This window comes from Lepisosteus platostomus, chromosome 17 (assembly GCF_059453375.1).
Source record: "Lepisosteus platostomus isolate fLepPlt1 chromosome 17, fLepPlt1.hap1, whole genome shotgun sequence".
Classification (NCBI taxonomy): Eukaryota; Metazoa; Chordata; class Actinopteri; order Semionotiformes; family Lepisosteidae; genus Lepisosteus; species Lepisosteus platostomus.
Window position 1 is genome coordinate 6,650,662 of NC_142627.1, and position 17,582 is coordinate 6,668,243.

At 41.8% G+C, this 17,582-nt stretch overlaps 2 long non-coding RNA genes across 2 annotated transcripts; one reads left to right on the forward strand and one right to left on the reverse strand.

The window, feature by feature from the left end:
- Positions 1–969: 969 nt before the first annotated feature.
- LOC148646008 (uncharacterized) lies at positions 970–8,596 on the reverse strand. Its single transcript, XR_015927957.1, has 2 exons — positions 4,404–8,596; positions 970–1,359 (listed from the first exon to the last, which is right to left on the reverse strand). It is a non-coding gene; the product is annotated as an uncharacterized LOC148646008 (long non-coding RNA).
- Positions 8,597–8,925: 329 nt separating this feature from the next.
- Positions 8,926–12,701, forward strand: LOC148646009 (uncharacterized). Its single transcript, XR_015927956.1, has 3 exons — positions 8,926–9,070; positions 10,207–10,293; positions 10,602–12,701. It is a non-coding gene; the product is annotated as an uncharacterized LOC148646009 (long non-coding RNA).
- Positions 12,702–17,582: the final 4,881 nt, after the last annotated feature.

A 17,582-nucleotide genomic window follows, 5' to 3' on the forward strand; every position in this document is an offset into this window, starting at 1 on the left:
AACTAAGAATACGATATCCTTTTGTGGTGTGGTGACCAAAACCAAACACAATATTAGATGAGGTCTTCCTAATGCTTTGCAAAACTGAAACATTACTTCTCGGGATATGATTCCACACATTTTGCTACACACCCTGGCTTTCGGTTTGCTTTGTTATTGCTTCCCCAGACTGTCTTAATGAGGATATAAAAGAATCTATTTAAACACCCAGATCGCTCTCATACTGTAAGTTGCTTCCTGCAACTCAGAAGCACCCGTGTGATATGTGTAGTGTTCCTACTTCCTGTGTTTGATTGAGTTCAATTTTATTTGCCAGGTGTTTTCCCCAGTCCAAGGTTTTTACCAAGTCAGTCCAAGTAATTCTCTTGCCACTATTTTGGTGTTTCCACTTGCCCTGTTTGTAATGGCTTTACGACATCAGCACTGTGGCTCAGGATCTGCACCTGTGGCTGGAAGGTTGCCGGTTCAAATCCCACAGCTGGCAGAGGAATCCTACTCTGTTGGGCCCCTGAGCAAGGTCCTTCACCCCAACTGCTCCAGTGGTGCTGTACAATGGCAGACCCTGCGCTCTGACCCCAAGCTTCTCTCCCTGTCTGTGTGTCTCATGGAGAGAAAGCTGGGGTATGTGAAAAGATGAATTCCTAATGCAAGAAATAATGATGTTATGTTATGTTAAATCATTGATACAGATGTGGAAGATCAATGCTCCTAAAATGGACCCATGTGGGATATTGCTACTTACCGCTACTTAGACATTGTTTCCTGTTTCTTAACCATGTGCTAATCCAGTTACTTGTAATTGTTTCTAGAGAATGATAATGGGTTACCATTGTTTAAGGTTTGAGTTGTAATTTCTCAGTGTAGTAACCATACTGAAAAAAAACACCAGAACTGGTCAATAAAGCCAAATGACACCTTATGGAGGTAAAATGGAAGATTTTAGGCGAGGTGAAATAATTGATTCATGGATAGCAATAATTTAATTTTATTAAAAAAACACTTTTGAAGAGTGTTCAAAATAAACATATTTGTAAGTATTTTGTAACAAATGTCTCTTTCTGAAATAAACATAATTGAGAACATACATGGAACATTTTTGGAATTCGAACATTTGAGCCCATTCAATAATTACAGTATTACGAAATACTTTTATCTGATCTAACAAGCAATAATGTGTGACTTTCATGAAGAACACATGCTTGTCCTGCTCTCTGCTATTTTTTCTGACAGGTTCAGTTAGCAGAAAACCTTTGGGTTGCCACATGACCAGGGACAGAGCCAGCTTTATCAGAACGCACCCTTACCATAAACCGTAACTTGAGCTTGGTAAATGTCACATCAGCATGTTTTTTTTTCCATCTGCAAAAAAAAAAGATAAGAAAAAGTTTCCTGGGGAATATACAGGATTGCCGCCGTGAGCAGAGAAGAGCTGTTGAAAGAGTGCCTGGCATTTTGAAGTGGGTCTTTGTTGTTTTTTCCATTTTAAATCAAACAAAACTCATGGAGAGAATGAGTCTTGGTTTGTTACGGAATGTCTTTATCGCGTACGAGAACGATCTGGGGGGGTATTGAAGAGGTTGAGGGATGTGTGGGATTTTGTTGATAAGATATCTGGAAGCAAAAATGGCAAAAGAAGGAGATTCAAATGTATACGTGTCTTAACTGTCTACGTCCCATTCAGAATCTTTTTTCTTAAACTAAGCTGCTTATCTATCAGATATACCAAGAGCTTCTTGGAAGTGGCAGAGCTTGCCTTGTTCTGTGTAAAAGAAATAACCTGCTGTTCAAGTTCATTTTAGCATGGCGGATCGCAAGGAACTTCATTATTCTACAGCATGGTTTAGGCCGAAAGACCTGCTCTCGTTTGCAGTCTTTCTTACTTTCCTATTAGTAAAGTATTGTAAGACAGGAGGGGAAGGGTTTCAAGGCGGACGTCCGATTGTCACGACTATAGTCCCCCCTCCTTAAGGGTGCTCCAGCCCTTTCACTAAAGACTTCATTCCCTGCACCTGTTTCCCATTCCCTGCCCACCTTAAAAGCCAGGCGCTGACGCTCTTCCGGGCTCTGCATCTGATTTCCATATCGTGCGAGTCCGGGACCAGGAAGCGCCTGGTCCCGTTAAGGTTTTAACCCCTGTTCCTTGTCCCCGTCCGCCGGTTCCGACCCGGCCTTCGTGGTTTTTATTTCGAGTTCTGATGGATCTCCTGGTTTTGGACTTACCTTCGTGTTTTGGATTCTCTATGGATTATTCTTGGATTGTTCGCCTCGGCCACACCTCCCCCGTGCACCAGCGCACCTTGGACACGCCCCCCTGTCTTCAGCCCCGTTTTCCTGCATGACTTTTCCCCAGTGTTCCCCCACTTCGTCGGATTGTGTCGTCCGCATAGGGTCCGGAAAGAACTGTTCGTTACACCGATCCAGAAAACAGTTTCAAACCAGGATTGAAAGTGGTTCTCTAGGCAGCACATCGCCTAATGCCTCCGTTCTGCTGTAGCTGCCACATGTATCTCTGGAAATGTGCTGAAAAGGATGCATGCAACACTGTGTGCACAAAACAGGGTTCCCATTTATGTACTTTCAAATGGGCTGCACCAAGTGTCTCCCCAACACCTCAGCCATGCCAGTTACTGATATCAAGGAGCTGGACATCTTTCAGAAGGTTTCCACTTATATTTTTACCTTCTCACGTTATCCATTTGCAATCTTGCTGTTTAACTCTCTCTTTTCTCTCTTTTTTGTTCTGCTTTCTTCCATGCCAGACCTGTCACTGTATACATATATAACTGGCCTGGCCATTCCCCAACCGCTTCTTTCAAATTTCTATGCTACACACGTTTCCTGAGAACTAGAGATGTGTTGTGACACATCCCACTTGTAACACCAATGTAACAGAACAGTGAGTCAGATAGCACTGTTGGCCAAATGTATGACAACGGGCATGTTGCTACTTTTCCAAAACGGAAAGAATGGGCCTGTGTGCTTTTGTCTTCTGCCATTGCCTAGGTGCACTTCCAGTGTTTCCATGATGAGGTCTTTTTCACCTAGGGTCAGTTTCTTGCCAGAGGCGTCACAATGTGAATGTCTAATATGGTTCCTTATTAGTGGCATATTTCAGCATTCCCTTCTTAAAAGGACAAAACTGGTCTCCCTCCTAATGGGAGAAGACATGGGCTTTTTAGATCCAGTTACAGGGGGCCTTAATATTGTTTTTCATTTATACCTACTTAAATATCCTATCCCCTTGCTAAAGTAAGATCATGTTCAGATCTGTGTATACACTGTATGCAGTCTGAATAGAAATCCCAGGATCATCTGGTGTTAACTGTCCGATATCTGGGTTAACTGCAATGCCTTAATTTTGTTCCCCCTGCTGTTAATGTTGATCCTGTGGAGATTACCAGGAATAATGGGCTGTGAAGGAGAAGGCCTGGAACTACATCTAAAAGACCAAACATCTGAAATTTTAATTTAGATCTGAAACACTTAACTTCTTTCTAAATACACATCATAATGTTTCATGTGATAAATATATTTAAATTTCACAAAACCTCCTTGCAGTCAAAAACCTGATTCACATTGGACTGGTGTGCTATGTAGAGGTATTAACTGATGATTTCTTTACAGTCCACATTTGTCCAAGAGAACACCCCCACAAACTACACTCTCCTCTCCCAGAGCAGACACAGTATTCATTTCAAAGGTGGATAAAGTATTTGTTCAATAAAATACTTGTTAGTTAGGCTGGAGATTGTAGAACCCACCCCAAAAATGTAACCTATCAGTTGTCTCTATGTATTATTTTTTACATTTGAGTATAAGTTTAAATTGGTTTTTAAGTGATACGTAAAGTGACTGAGCTGTACACCACTTCACAAATCTCAGTTATCTCCCATTGCCAGCTCTCTGCCTCTCTGTAAACTGGTGCTTAGTCAGCAGGGGTGACTAAGACACGTATTTCCAAAAACTTCCCACCCAACACATGGAAAACAGAAGGTGAGGTATGTCTACCTCGGAAACAAAAAGAATAACAGTGTATGGCAGATACCACAGGAGATTTTTGATTTGGCCAGGTACATTTATGTATGCACATGTGGTGAGTTTGGAGATTAGAGTAAGGGTTAGAGCTGGATGGCTGGGGCCAAGGCAAACTTTTGCAGGCAGGTCTCAGTGAACAGATTCCCAAAACACACCTGTCAGCTAGAAAATAGAACTGTTGTATTAACAATGCAAGAAATAAATCAAATTCCTCGAAACAGAGCCCTAGCTCTAACTATACATCCACCCAATAGACGTTCTGTGGGCAGCTAAGCTAATTACAAGTAACAAAAACCAAAGCCTGTCTTCTAAAAACTTTTTTAAATGACAAAAACTCACATCACTCACTCACTCACTCACTCACTCACTCACTTTAGTTGCTTCTCTCTGTGTACCACGCATGACAGAAGCTCTGCTCTCTTGCAAGACAGCAGAAATCAGGAGCCCACGGAAACCTACTCTTCCTGGTTTTTAATTGTCACCTGACCAATTGCCTTCCTCCAATCAGTCAGGTGACAGGATGGCAGGTCGTTCCCCATAGCTTTCTGCTCTCTTATACAGTACATCCATTCTCAGGCGCCCAGTAGCAGTACAAACAATTCATCCTGAAAGATTAGCAGTACCTGCTCTGTTGACACGTCAGCTAACCTGCTTATCTCTTTAGCAGATAAAAGGCCCTATCAGGTGACCTTTGACTACCATCCCATCACTACTGGAATATAAAAAAGTAGCCTTGCTGTACTAATAAATAACAAAATAGCTAAGCAACCTTTTCCTCCAGATTTAGAGAGGCCACATGATTTTTTTGTTCTTTTCACCCAATTAACATCAGACAACTGTCTTTAAATCCAGCAGATAGATAATAAAGTGGGAAAGAGATACAAATGGTGACTTGATCGTGAGTATTAATTGTCTGAGTGATAACTGAGTGGGTTGTTCAGTTTTAGTCATGGTTTCTGTGAGGCTGTCGAAAAAGTCATATTCTGGAAGGAAACTAAACTTCCAGATATAGACGGATTACCTGATCTACCCAATTAACAAGGTAACATAACAGGCCTGTCAAGGTGAACATAAACCAATTTCAGTCAACAAAACTGAGATTGTGATTTATTCCAGTACTTCATCTGGTCTACGTCTTCTATTTTAGCTGAGAGGACAGTAAGTAAGAATAAATCAGTGAAATTGACACTGAGAATAATAGCTATGAGTGGCACAGTGGCAGGGCAGGTAGAGTTGCTGCCAAACAGCTCTTAGGTCCTGGTTTCAATCCTGAATAGGAGCACCTTCTGCATGGAGTCTGCACATTCCTGTGGGTTTTTCCTGGTGCTGTGGTTTCCTTCCTCATTCCGAATACATGCTGGCTAGGTTTATTCCAGTCTCAATTGTCCCATGTTTGCTTACATTGCTTGTGTGCGTGCTGGCCTGGCCTTCAGTTGGCCCGGAGCAGAATGCTTCTCAGATGGGCTCCAGGTTTCTGCAGCCCTTAACTGGAATGTCTGACAACGGATGGAGAATAAAGCAAATGTAGACAAAACTAACACTGGTCCTTCATCAAAGAAGGAGAACAGGTCAAAATGGTTTCTATTAAAGCTCTGCTTGCCAGCCTTTGCCTTTGAATGAATCTTCGTTTAGTAGTTTTTGAGAAATGGTTTTTCTTTCTTGCTTGGATAAATGGCAATGCATGTGCCTACTATCTTCAGACGCCTGCATTATAGAGATATGGCTTACACTACCTCCAGCATCAATAAATGTGTTCTTAATCCTTTCCCTGTAAACAGACAGAGTGTCAAGGCACTTCAATCTTCCTATACTTGTACTTAATGGCAGCTTTGCACTGGATAAAAGAAGGAAGCTTTCTCCACATTGAAAGCCAATTGGGGTTTAGAACTACAGATTGCTGGGAGGGTCAGTGCTTTGATTTAGTCCAGGTCTCAGTCCAGACTTGTCCACAGTGTCATACCTCATTATTAGAAGGGTAAAGGATTTAAGATGCAATGGCTCTGTCCAGCTGGAAAGCGGTTAACTAGTGCTTTACTGCAATGTGCCTGACACTCTGGAGGGCCAGTGAAAATGCAGCACATTTGGCAAAGCCTCTGTTGTCTTCCCTTAAAGAAGCAGATGAGAGAATGCCCTCCTCAAGAGTATTTTGGGAATAATACTTGGTCAAAATGAAGTTCACCCAGTTAGAACCACGTAGTGTAGGTTGCAAATCAAAAAGCCTGAAACAAAGAGGATACGATATACAGTATTCTCTGTTTTTAAAAATATACAACACATGAATCATCCCAACTCATGTGAACAAAAAACAGCCGGAGATGTCTATTGAGTGTCTAAGCCATGTGAACCGGTGAAACAGTGCCGTGTGTCAGAAAGCTGCAGCTTTTTCCAGTAAAAACTGAAAATTCACTGAGCATTCACTTGTTTAGCCAATAGCTGGGGTCTCTTCACAAATTAATTTTGCTGCCCCTGGCTGGAGCTCTGCCAGTCTTTTCCTCCCACCCCACCAGCCTTGTTCATTATGTCACAGCTTATCTGCTTAGATAACAGCAGCTGCAACTCCTCGGTATCCTCTGTCACACGCCGCTGCGAGAGTGAAGTCATGTAAACAGAGAAACAGAGAGGATCTCTGATGGGAACCAATAACACTCTGATAAACGGGATTGGGGATTTATAAAGGAAAGGGTCACGGACTCCAAATTCCAAGCCTTCCTGAGTGTTCTGAAAGATACATGACTAACCGTTTCTAGGTGGATTGGAAAATATTGCCTAGCAATAGGTAAATCCTGGAAAAAAGTTTGAGTTTTGCACAGAAAACTCTGCCGAATGCCCCAAACCAGGGCTGTCAACTGTACTAGTTTCAGTATTTGCATACATCTAGGGATAGGGTTTGTCATAATGAATGCACAGTGTTTTTTATTATTTTTAAAGGCGGACAAGTTGACATATGAATGGGTTTAATGAAAATGTAGGCAGGATATTTCATGCTTTTCTTTCTTATTTATGTTTCCAGGCTTCTGTTAGCAGACGTCAGGAAGAATTAGAAATCAGCAGCGTTTGGGATTCAGAGATTTAGGGGGCGGCAGGTGATCTGCCGTTCTCAGAACAGTGTCGCCTTTCAGATCCGGGCGTAGGCGCGAGCAAAAAAAAAAGCGCCGAAAAAGCAAGACAAAGGTTCTGGATGAACGCCAAGGGTCTGGAATAGCTGGAACTGAAAAGAGGAGAAAACACAGGCCTCTGTTTCTGTGCTCGGACTGATAAACTGCTGTTCGTGTGAATAGGACTGGTATCCCCTACATCTCTGCATTGTGCGAGAGGCTTCACGTATCTTGTATCACCTTCCCCCCTGTGGGTTCGGACACTTCATGCATCTTGGACATGAGACAGATGCTCTTCGCGGGTTGTTTTATCCATTAGATAGTCGGTTTGTTTTTTCCTTCCCTTTCTGTTTCCCGGATTTTACCTCGGGGGAACGCCACCTTCTGGAAAATGAAGCGCAGGAAATTTCTGTCAACTGGGCAGTGAAGTCATCTTACATAAATCTCATGCAACTGAAACCAGTTCGTTATTTCTAGGAATGGCCCTTCTGTTTTACAGAGACAAGCAGCCCTCGCCTCTCAAGACCTCTCTTCCATTTTATCGGGGGGGCCTGCGGGTTCTGTTTCTCATTCCCACACTACACAGTCATCCGTAAAATCAGACATTCAATAGTTTGACCACAGTTACAGTGCTTTAACTGAATCATTTCATCATTTAGAAGTGGTTCAATTCCAAAAGTGTAGCAATTTACACATTTTCACAACAGAGGACAAAGACAGCCTTCTGTTTCTAAAAACAGGTGTGTCAGAGGCTGGATGCTGGGGACATCGGTATCTGCAGGGTAAGACAAGCGTGTGTATTAGAGAGGAGAAATCAGAGTTTAAAACAGCGCTAACGAGGTGCACAGACACGCTCAGAGATTATGTCATTAAAAGCTTGCTGGAAGAACACGGCTTGATACTCTCTCCTCGTTGCACGTTGCTGCACCCTAGAACGAGCACAAACAGCTCCCGTTTCATCACCCCACGCACAAGGGGAGGCTGGGCTCCCCACAGTGTGCGGGGAAGAGGGGAGAATGAGGAGAAGGTATGACAAAGGGGGTAAATTAGCTCAGTAATCAGCCATTGTATCTGCAAACAGCTGGGCTCAATTATTTGTAGCTTTCAAGGCCAAAATAATGGTTCACTGTAAGTCCAGCTTCAGTTCTTGTCAGAAGACTAAATGATTTTAGAAGATGTTCTGGAAAAGCATCTTTCTTTTTCCACCTTCTTCTGGCTGAGGATATCCAGTCCTTTAATTCTCTGGCCTCCTTTGACTTCACTTTACACCATCCAAAGCTGAAACCCCTTAACGCAGCTTGGGCTCACCATGCAGGAAAGGCACTGGCCGGCGTCGTTCTCCCCCTGACGAAACAGTGAGCTTTGCTGGCTTCAGGCTCTCAGGTCCACAGTTTTCAAGATGGAAATGACTGCTCCTACATGTTCCTTCTGCACACCTTCAGGCCTGGGTGCCCTCATCCTCCTGAAGGCAGAAAGACCTGTAATTGAGTGCTTAATTACACAGCCTATTTCAACCTTTTCATTCACCTTTTTGATCATTTGGGCTGTAATTACATGCTCTGTTTTTTTTTTCTTGTCTAGAAAAAAAAGCTTGCGCGTTCTTTCAAAACTCTTGCAGCCCTCTCTTTTGCAAATTGTATTGTACTAAATAAAAAGGGGGGAGTTATCTAGGAACCACTTTCAAAGCTGCAAAGGCAGCAAAATGGGGGAGAAGCCTGAGCCTGGTAATTACAGACCACAGTCTCAGTCCTATTATGTATAAATATCCATCCATCCACCTTCTTAACACTTCTTCTGATTCACTTATACAGGGGATATGGAGTCTATCCCAGCAAGCAACAGACGCAAGACAGGACAACAGTCCATCACAGGGCAGACACCATGGACCAATGTACCAGCATTTTTTGAGGGACTGGGGATGGAAACCAGAGCATTCAGAGGTAACCCCTGAGGAGAACATGCAAACTCCACACAGATAGCAGCCCAGGGGCAGAATTAAACCCAAGGCCCCAGTGCTGTAAGGCAGCAATGCTGCCTACTGCACCACCATGCTGCCATGTGTAAAGATATGGAGAAAAGGACAAGAGGTAAACTTGAAAGTTATCTTTATGATAACAGGATTCTAGGGCATAGCCAACAGAGATTAATAAAGGCCAATCTTAACCAATTATAAAACATCTCTGAATGAAGAGCAATAGAAACGGAAACAAGCAGAGCACATGATATGGCCTAGACATTCATGAGGTTTTGATAAGAACTATGCAAAATAAATTCTGAAATCTGCAGGCATCCATGGTAACGCAAGTATTTAAATTGAGAACTGGTTAATGTGTAGAGAGGGGAGGGCGCAGAGTAGTGGCTGAGTCTCTGGATTCTTTGCAGGTTGTGGGTGGAAGTCTCTGGGCTGCTGCTGTTGTGCCTTGGGTGAGGTGCTTTACCCCAGTGGTGTAAGTGGGGACCAGCATTGACTCAGCAAGGGAGTCCTGCATTCTCAATTCACTTAATTCTACAGTAACCAGAATGTGCTCTGGCACAAAAAGCCACACTGGCCTTCACCTTATGGATACAAACCAGAGAGGAAAGTGTGAATGTTCACATTGAGGTGATATCATTATTGGGGTACCACAAGGATCCATGTTGGGCGCACTTGGCATTCTAATCTCTGAGTACTCTAGATTCTAATATAAGTACATTTGTGGAGGAAGCCAAATACAGTAGGAACTACAAATCCCAGAAAAGCAGCAGAGAACAGCTTAAGACAATGTTCAACAGCAGTCAGATAACCCGTCAAATGGCCTGTGACAACTGCAGGTTATCACTTGCAGAAGGAAAAGTCATACACTTCAAAGAAAATAGGGAAGAAAAATATTAGCTCACATAGTTATGAGGCTTTAACTACATTAAGGGATTTTAAGCTAAAGCTGTACAATACATTAGAACTCATTTTAAATGTTACACACGGCTTTTGTTAACACGTAACGAAAAAGACATTCATTCTCTGGAACACATCCAGAGAGAAGTCGCCGAGAGGCAAGTACATTCCTGGGCTTGATGTAACGTCTTCTGCCATGGACAGGTTAATAGAACTGAACCTCCTGAGCAAGGAAGGCTGAGCAAACAAGACTGTGAGGGGACATGTCTTCAGGATGCAAAATCCTCAAAGGTATTGAAAAAACGAATCCAATGGACTTGTTCAGGTTGCGCAGCAAGTGAAAAATTGATTAAAGACCAATGAAACCAAGGTGAATGCATTTGCGGTTGAAAACAGTTGGCAATCTAGACTCCTTTCTGTGGGCTGTATTGGTGTCCATAGGTTCAATGCTTTTCAAAGCATTGCACTGTTTACACTTAAACAAAAATAGTTTTTGTTCTTGTACAGTATCAACCTAATTTTCCTTCCTGCTATCCTCTGCTCCTACTGTTCTCCAACACCATGCCTCCTGATACATATTCCCTTTATTTCTTTTTTAGGGGGGCTCGCTGTCTTCAATACAGCTGGGAAAAAATGAAAGAGGGTCTTGTTTGTGTGGACGCCAGAGCAATCGGATTGTGAGACAAGCCAAGAAACAAGAGGTGGAGGTCAGACTTTGTTCAGACCTACAATGGTGACACAGACAGCTCTATTCATAAAGTGACATTTCTCAGCACTCTACATTCACAATCTCCGCAATCGAGACATGAATTTATACCATGTATGTGTGCCCACATTCCTCGCTTGGCCCTGCCCCTGCCCCTGCAGTCAAGCTGTCTTCACCTTAGGCTGTGTGCTGGTGAAAACAATGACTTCATATTTCCAAGGCAGCTTTACAGAAAACAGTGAAGGGTTTGGAGGTTAGCTTTGACGTCACCATATCCATAATACTCTAATACTCTATTGTCCATACTGTGGTTCCAGCAACAGAAACATGCTTTATAGGAGCCAGGCCTATCACCTGGAATGGTTATAAAACCCTACACATTTTGATGTGATTTATATTGATATTCATTTCACAATATGGCTGTGCATGTTATCTTTTCATCTAGTTAAAAAATAAATAAATGGCCAACACTGAAAGAGTCACCACATGGCCAAATGTGACGCTAAAAGAATAGTAAGTATAATGTGCAAGTTTAGGTCTCTGGAAAACAAGGAACATATTTGACAATTTTCACTCAATTTTCAGTCAGGGACTCTCTGGATGACATAGCTGAAGGACAAGCACTTTCTTTGTTTTGTTTTTTCCTACCAGTGTTCTGATAGCTTGCTCCCAAGATGACCCCGTCCACCCTTCCAGGTATCTTGTGATCTCTTGAGCCTAATGTCACAGTGAGAGGGCAGTAGGTTCAGACAAGATAGAGATCTCCAACTGCTTCCCAATCCTGTCCAGCAGGCCCACTGTCCCACACAAGCATATTGGGTGTGTTGACGGGAAACCACCTGCTTTCCAGCCCGTTGTCTTCCTCAGAAAGCGTCTTACAGTATTCTAGGGGTTCCGAATCTTGAAATAGAATTTGAATGATTTTTCTTCCATTTTAGCATCAACGTTATCTGAAAGACATTTCTTTTGAACATTCTATAGTGGAGAGCAAACTAAGATGAGATGATAAATTACAACCAGTCGTGCTTTTGCTAAATATTCTGTTATAGGTTTTTTCAAGAGCTACAATCAAGTGTGTTGCAACTGAGAAACACCAAAAGGACATCTTGCATGATATCACTTTGGTTTCCATAGGATGAATGTGTTTCCATTCTGGACTACAAATAGCTCACCTACCGAACAGGCCACAACAGAGATGGCAATGTGTGTGATTCAGGCTGATAGAAATATTTGCATATATTTTTTAAATTCTTCAAAATTGCAATATTGAGCATTACTTTTAGGTCTTAGAACTATACGTACAGTGTGTAGGGTTTCATTTTCATGTTCATTGGGTAAACATTTGAGCTGTAAATGAATGTTTAGATCTCATTTCACGTTCACAATTTTTAACTGAGGGAAATCTTGATTCTAAATTATAGTGTATGGTTGTTTGCTCAAGATTTGTCCTTTGGTGTGGGACACCATGTCACGATTCTGCCAATGACTTCTGAAAAGCTGAAACTCCTTTTGTCCTATAAGCCCCGAGAGATTTTTATGTTGCTGGCACAGGCTGGTTAAAATATAAACAGCAAAAGATATTTTCCATGCCTGTCGTTTTTTTTTTTGCTTTGAAGTAGACCACCTACTGCCCTGAAGTTAGTAAAAGGCGATCTGTCAAGGAACTCTGCTGTGACGCAAAACATAAATATTTTAAGAGGGGGTAAAAAAGATTGTGTGAAAGATTTTACAAAACTGAGCTCAGGAGTTGGTTTTTGTTCCCTGAACAAATCCAAATTTTGTTTGATGGGCTTAATGAGCTAGTTGTAATAAAACAGGACAGAACGTCAGATTTTCCATTATTAAATGGAAACAATAATTTGATTAACAGGACAAACAGTCCGCACTCCATGTATCATCTGCAGTTACGACTTGTTTGGCATTGCTCTGAAACCGCATGACTAGAGCACACAAAAGCGATCCCCCCCACCCGCATAATTAAAAATATTTTTGTCAAGACCAGAACACCATTGTGTCATTGAAATTTAATTTAAAAAAGAAACCAAAATGATCTAAATAAGAGGGGGAACATGTAGGTGTATTTCTGTTGCTTGCTTAAAAACTCGTTTGTTGTGAGTGAGTGTGTTGTGAGTTTTGTGTGGCACACCTGAAGAAGGGCACTTGAAATCTTCCTCAGCAAAGGCTGCATTGCGATAGTGCCGCGTGCAAAACGCTCAGGTGCGTCTGTTTCTCCGGGCATGGGAACCAGGAGTGAGTCAGCCGAGTCCCTTTGCTCTCTCACAGCTGTGCGTCTCTTTTCTAATTAGGAGCAGCTTAGGAGGACTTGCGCCTGGGGCAGATGGAGCTGGGCTGGAGTGCGTGCGAGAAAGTACAGTCCAATTAAAAGACAAGCTCCAGGAAGTCGAAGCGTCATGAGTGTGTGTTGGGGGGGGAGATACGTTAGTCAGGCAAGGAGATCGCATTGCAGCAGTGCAAAAAAAAAAAAAGACTTTACGACAGCTCCCTTCTTTTGAAAATGAGGTGGAATAATCAGCTCCTTTCCTTTGAGCTTGTTTGGCATTAACCTACTTTAAGAGGCTCAGCTGCTCCTAATCTAAGTCATGTAAAAAATGGAACTGAAATGTTTTTTAGTTTGAAGTCTTCTTTATTACACATTCTCCTTCAGGACTGGAAAAAGGACCTCACAGAGATATGCATTGTTTTCAAGGAGTTTTTGAACTGCCAGTATCCAGAATGACTGCAAAACACCCTGAAAAAAATTAATTCATTGAACAACCCGCTTATTCCCCTAAACTTCATGAAGAAATAGTGCAGGAATGTTTAGCTGCCAGAAGGGCTGCTTTTATGATCTAAAGTTTTAGAAAGACATAAGGACATTGTGTGTAGTTTAGTTTGTTTTTGTCATGCCCCTGGCTTTTAAAATGCTTTACTTAGCAGAAGCAGTTACTTCAAATGACCTTTGACCTCTTCCAAGACAAACTAAGCTGCTCAAAGATTGGCAAGATAAACTTTCACCCACTGATAAGCAAGTAGAGCAGAGTTTCAGTTTATCTTGCCTGCACATTCAAAGTGAGACCTCTTCTGAACAGGTGCCAGCAGAAATGTTCCACCCTGGCAACCAGATTCGAACTGCAATTTGTACGTGCCATTGTTTGCTATCATAAAAGATAAAAGAAAGATTGTGCAAAATATGAAACTGCGATATGTTGTATAAATTACTTTATACCCTTAGTCTCAACAAAAATCCATACAAACTTAAAATCTCAGATTTAGAATCTCAAATTTGTAGCCTCAAAATCTCAGTTTAGAAACGACAGAGACGTATAGTAAAAAGAAAAGTGATTAAAAGTTTGCATTTTATTTTAGTTTACGTAAAAAGCAAATACAGGAATCCTAATATAAACTTGTAATACTACACAATATAAAGCTTTTTAATTACTCTCAGCTGGGTTTTGGAAGAAAGAGATGTCTCCTGACAGAATGCTGATACATAAAACAATCATTTCTTTCAGTGAGCACTGTGCAGCACGCTGTATTAGTTCTGTCTGGGTGTTTGCTGTCTCAGCTGTCTCCCCTCTCCCGGTCTCTATGAATCTGTAGCGAATGCTGCTGCACATTTGGAAAGTCTGCACCCAATTATCCTGCTTTGTGGCTGAAACACATGGCTGTTGGCCAAAACCATTACAAAAGATTAGCTGCCCTTCTCTCTTCTCTGGCTCTTTGAACTCATTTAGGGCACGGAAATGAAGTGCTTTTCAATTTGTAAACTAACACAATGGGAAGCCTGGACACTTACATAAGATGAAAAGTCTTTAAAAGTGCTCTTTTGTGACCGACTTTGGATATAAAAGTGACATTATTGTAGCCCACTAGGCATTTCAATCTAAAATGTTGGGCTGAAGGAAACATTCAGAACCAGCCTCACATACTATATAGAACCTCCTCAACATTGTATCTGTTGAGTTACATGGTACAGCTTTAAAATGCCTCGCAGGTCACAATCTTTGAAAGTGTCTCCAACAGTTGCACAGCAGTTTTAAGGGGAACTGCTGTCCCAATTTCTCAGACTGGTTATTAAATTCCAGTAACAAAGTAAATTCATTGACACTATTGCAAAATTTTACCAATTCCAAATTTAGCACAAAATCTTGACCTTTGTGAAAGTACTGTATAATCACCATGTTGCTGCAAACTGCTGGTCTCACCACGAACAAGAGCGAGAGTCCACGGGTATTGTGACTTAAACCGGCCCTTCCTGCTCACTATTCACTGTAAAGACTCATGTAATGTATGAATAAATAAGTACAGGTCGTGCAGCAGTTATTTCACCACAGAAATGTTCCAAAGTGATCTGGAGGCAGAGTTAAGAAGTAAATAGTATTTGTCGGCAAAACTGTCTCAAAGTCTAGAGCACTGTTTCAATTGGATTAAAAGAGATATATGCACAAGTCTGCTTGTTTACAATGTAAAAGGCCACTTCACCTCACAGGACGTTTTGTTGCCTGCTGTGGCGCTGCGCATACCTAGAAATGCACTTTATTTTGTGATTTAAATTGGAGGTTTTACAGGTTGCTGTGTACGCTTTACTTTTATTGCGGTTAGAAATGCACTCATCGATGCTGATTCTTCTGAAATATAAAAATATAAAAATAGTGTTGCAGTTCCCCATTAAACCGATTGGGTTTAATTATTTAATATTATATAAATTATCTGCAGGGTCAGTCATGTCCCTGACCCACCGTCCTCTTTCTATCTGACAAATTACCTTTAGTTTCCAGGAAAGTCCTTGAAGGAAGAACTAAAAGCGAAGTTTCACAATTAATGGGTTACTGGAGGGCCTGCTATTTATATCCTGTCATTACATTTCAGACTCTAAAATATAGTGAGACTACATTCGCCTTCGAATGAGCAGTGTATTTTCTGGTAAGAAAATCTACTTGAAGCAACAGATGACTCATTGGTGAAAGGCTCACCTGTCAGAGTGGCGCTTAACAGACTCTAGTGTTCATGTACAGACTGTGGCACTACAACCCTTGGGCTTACAACCTGGGCTTTGCTTTAAAGTGGTTTAAAATGCGAATGAGGGCTCAAGACATTTCTGCTCTTTGTTTAGACTGAATTTGCTTCAATTCAGCATCCTTCTGAGATCTTCACTGGGAGATGGATTTCAGGGACCTACAGAGTTTTCAGTAAACTGGGAACAAGCAGAGCAGGCTCCTGTTCTTTAAAAGAAATCACATAATTTTGGATCACATTTTTCATTCCTTACTCAGTCAAGTGCTCCAACAACTCAGAGCTTTCCCTTGCTATGAATTACCAGAATGATTTAGTGGCAACTGAAGAGACCACAGGAGGATCATAAAGATCTGTAGCATTTTATTCTTAAAATACTGCTTCCCCACTCTGGAGCGATTCACCTACTGCTCCACTGAGGTCGGACAAGGTATCTCACCTTTCTCCTTCATTATTACCGAGGCTTACTCTACAGATGGGACCTTGTACAGGGGAGGAGAAAACAACTGACTTAACGCTCTTTAAGTGTTACTGGTAACTAGCAGGCTGCATTTACTGTAGTACATACGGTCTGGAGCTGTGGTAGCTCAGACGGCAAGGGTGTCTGGCTCCTGACCGGAGGGTCCCGGGTTCAATCCCAGGTAGGGGCAAGTGATGTAGCTCTAGTTCCTTCCAGATGGCTCCCAGGTCCACTCAGCCTGCTGTCCAAATGAGTACAGGGGGGTTAATCCTTCTGGGGGGTCACAGGCCAGCCGGAGTGTGATGCTTGACCACATCACCTCCACCTCCAGAGTCAGATGGTTGAGAAAAATGCTGGCCCTTGCCCCCCATTCCCCCCCCATGGGCCCTTATGGCCTGAAAAGGGGACCTAACCTACATATGGTCTGTTGATGTTTTTACTGCACTATGTTTTATCTGGATTTGTTTTTCCATTTGTATATTCATACCCAGTTTAAGAAAAACATGTAGATCTGTGTCCAGTTTTGTGCATTCTTTTATATAAACACCCCACAATTCCTCTCATTACCTATTATTTTCAGACATCAAATTTCAAATGATGAAGGCACCAATTTCTGACATCAACCAATTTTTAAAATACTTTGAAAAGTGTATTTTAGTTGACTTCTCGAGTGAGGCTGTATGTTTACCATTTTTTTAGGTTTCCTCTCTCTGTAATTCTGCCATCAGTGCTAAATTAGTTTTTTTTAAACTAGTTTAACAATGTACTTCGAGATACGTTCAAAATCTAAATTTACTGGGAATAGTTTGAATTACTGCACTGTCGCAATGATTTCCTTCATTTTGTTTAAATATTGTGAACTTCATGCTGGTCTTTGAGACACTCAGTTGAGGTTCAGGGCTCGTGCTTGACTCAGTAATGGAGGAAATGAAAGTCGACAGGTCTTGGAAAGCTGACTTTTCAATTTGTCATGTTCGTACTCTTTCAGACGTCCTTTGTAAAATAAAACAATTAAGACAATTTGGGAAATTTGATAAAAAACCCATGGTCACAACAGTGACTGTGAAGATCGCTCAAAAGGGATTAATTCACCCTTGTCACAGCTCTCTGGAGAACCCCAGGAGGAGATGGAGACTATAATTGGGGTATCAGGAGGAAACCAATTAAAACAGCTTCCTCCTTGAAACCACCTCCAGGACTCGGAGCTGGCTGTCACCCTCAGTGATGAAGGGGCATGTCAGGAAGGAGAAGGAAAAAAAAAAGGGTTTCCAACACGTTGAAAAGTGTGTTAAGACAAAAGAAAGCCTGGGCTCGTTAATGGCGTAGTTGTAGTGTATCCCATTTTTGTCTGAAGGGATACAGTGAAGCTCATTCATTCAGTCTTGGTTTCTGGAGGGTGAA